This window comes from Cebus imitator, unplaced genomic scaffold, assembly GCF_001604975.1.
Source record: "Cebus imitator isolate Cc_AM_T3 unplaced genomic scaffold, Cebus_imitator-1.0 Scaffold28, whole genome shotgun sequence".
NCBI classification, from domain to species: Eukaryota; Metazoa; Chordata; class Mammalia; order Primates; family Cebidae; genus Cebus; species Cebus imitator.
The window spans coordinates 4,866,909-4,869,908 of NW_016107343.1; the positions used below are offsets into that span (position 1 = coordinate 4,866,909).

General features: G+C 54.4%; 1 protein-coding gene across 1 annotated transcript in view; it reads left to right on the forward strand.

The window, feature by feature from the left end:
- Window positions 1–1,154: 1,154 nt before the first annotated feature.
- Window positions 1,155–3,000, forward strand: part of PAFAH1B2 (platelet activating factor acetylhydrolase 1b catalytic subunit 2) — a 25,883-nt gene continuing 24,037 nt past the window's right edge. The window contains exon 1 of the mRNA XM_017523357.2: window positions 1,155–1,300. The gene's annotated coding sequence lies outside the window, so the exon portion shown is untranslated. The remainder of the gene's footprint in view (window positions 1,301–3,000) is intronic.

Below are 3,000 nucleotides of genomic sequence, written 5' to 3' on the forward strand. Positions count from 1 at the left end.
TTTTTCAGACAGAGTCTTGCTCTGTTGCCAGGCTGGAGCACAGTGGCGCAATCTCGGCTCACTGCAACCTCCGCCTCCTGGGTTCAAGTGATTCTTCCGTTTCACCCTCCCAAGTAGCTGGGACTACAGGCGCGTACCAAACGCCTGGCTAATTTTTCTATTTTTAGTAGAGACGGGGTTTCACCATGTTGGTCAAGATGGTCTCGATCTCTTGACCTCTTCATCTACCCGCCTCGGCTTCCCAAAGTCTGGGATTACAGGGGCGAGCTACTGCGCCCGGCCTAATTTTTGTAATTTTTAGTAGAGACGGGTGTTTCACCATGTTGGCCCGGATGGTCTCGATCTCTTGACCTCTTCATCTACCCGCTTCGGCCTCCCAAAATGCTGGGATTACAGGCGAGAGCCACCGCGCCCGGCCTTCACGGTATTCTTAACAGGTTTTGTCAGCAAAATCAACACCCTTGATCAGTTCAAGAGACCTGGAAGGCTCTGCCTATTCACCAGCATAGAGCTGAGATCCTTCAAGGGCCAGCCAACCGCTGCCTTACTATAAGCCCGAGCACAGCTCTTGTCTCCCCTCTCTACTTTTATAGATCCTGCATTTATTTAGCACATAATCTTTTCAATTTTGACTTGTATGTCTTCCCCTAAACTGGATGGAGGATCTTTTAAGGAAAAGCTTGGGGTTTGTCATTCCCCTATGTATCACCTTAAGAGGCGGTCACCCAAAATCTCTACATTCATCATAGAAACAGAAATTCCACTAATAAATGGTCCTTGGTCCGCTATTTCCCTCCCACTTTCAGCAGTCTGGTTTATTCCATGGGTGGAGGAGGAAGCGGTTGGCAGAGTGTGAAGGGAATGGCGTCAGTATGAGTTCACGCCACATTGCCCCAAATGCCAGCTCCCCACTGCGGTGGCACGAACGCAGGATTGAGCGATGCAGCTGGAGTAAAGAGAGAGGCCCACGTCGCTCAGACTCCACGTAAGAGGTGGGTAAGCGCAAGAACAAAGCAGAGGACCCGGCGGGGCGTGGCAGGACACCTGGGCGCACACCGCCAGCGCCCTGGAGCGCGAGAGCGGGGAGAGAGGAACCACGCTGAGGCGCGGCGGGATGGGGGCGGGACTTCCGGAATTCATTTGCCTGAGTGGCAGGGGAACCGGAAGTGGAGGCGCTGCTGCTGGTGCTGGGGCCGGAGGAGGGACGCGCCGGAGCGGGGCCGCCGGGACCGAGCGAGCGACAGACGTGCCACCCGCCGACGCCTCAGCCGCTTGGGGCCCGCACGGACCCTCTACTTCAGTGAGTGCATCCAGGGTCGCGGAGAACCGGTGGCTTAGAGGCGGGGGTCGGAAGGGGCTGCGACGTGTTATTGTGATAGGCCCGCGACCTCCCCTCCCCCACCCGTGCTGCCCCTCCCCCTCGTGCCACCCCATCCTCTCTGGGGGCCTCGCGCGCGCCTTCTCCGCAGGCCCGGCGTTTGCTTCCCTGCAGCACGCGCAGCTCGTCTTCGCTCTGAGAGCTCTTTCCCGGCATCCCACCCCGAAAGCTGTCGACTCTCCTCAGCCGCCGGCCCGCTCCTATACCGCCTTTCCTGGGAGGGTAGCGCGGCGGGCGCCGCGCCCCGCCCTGCCCAGCCCACCCGCGGTAGGCCTCGCGCACCCCAGCTCGTCCTGGGCGCCGCAGCTCCCTCCCGAGCCTCAGCTGCTGCTTTTTCCCTCCGTCCCATGGCCGAACTTCTCACCCTTCTCTCCCCTCGCTTCTGGTCGGAGGCCAAAACCAGTTACTCCGTTGTGTTTTTACCGATCACTTTTCCCTCCTCTTTTTGTTGGAAAATTTCAACTCTTTAGAAACTTCTCCGTTGCCTCTTAGGCTGTGTTTATTTAAAAGGTGCATAGACCGCCTCTTGCAAGGGATTATTTCTTGGAAGGCTCTCCAGCCCACATCTCATCTTAGGCATGAATGTGCTCGGAGCGACTGGTGACCTGCCCAAGGTCAGCCAGCTAGATAAACCTGTCAGCGGAGAGGTTTGGGGGGATGTTTTTTCCCTGGCTCACCGTACGTTTGCCAGATCCGTGCCTGCTGGTCTACAGGTTTGATTGACCCGTTGCATGGTGACTCATGCTTCTGCTTTCATAGCTCGCAGGCCAGCGTTGCTTTTGAGAATTTATACACTAACTTCACAGAACACTAACACTCGGAGCTTTCGCCTCTTTGTAGAGCTTACCCGTAGAGAAAGGAAAGACCACCCGGATTCATCCTAGGACCTCATTTTGTACAGCTTGAAATGACGGGGAGGGTTTGGGCGAGGGGTAAAGGTGCAGAGAAAGTGGAAAGTGGGTAAGATTGTCTTTGCCTTGGATGTGCCTTGTGTCTTCGGCTTCTTCTGGGCACATTGTTCTGACATAAAGGTTGCCTCCTTGTGGGGGAGAAGGGGAGGAGTAGGAAATCACTCTGCATTAGTTTGTTGGCTTGGGCATTTGATCATAAATTATGGAGGTGCTGGACTGGAGGACCCACCCCCTTGCCCACGGAGGCAGATTATTGAGGATGAGGGCCACTTTCCTGTTCAGAATTACCATACCCCATTCCCTCTGACACAAAGTGGAGAGTATTAGGTCTGAGTGGAAACACTCTGAATCTAAAACCTCTAACTCAGCTTGAGAATTTATAACGGGTTGGAACTGGTTTCTCATTAGATACACTGCACTATGCTGTTATAAACACCTGAAAATTCTAGTGCTTTATTGTCATAGTAAGTAGAGAATATAGAAAAGGCAGGAAAATCGTGCAAGTCAGTTACTCATCATCTTCCCAGAGAACTCATTTTAATGAACAGCAAAGCTTCCCCTGGAGTACAGTTTGTTGTGGCAAATTAACAAAACTTGCCGGGCGCGGTGGCTCAAGCCTGTAATCCCAGCACTGTGGGAGGCCGAGGCGGGTGGATCACGAGGTCAAGAGATCGAGACCATCCTGGTCAACATGGTGAAACCCCATCTCTA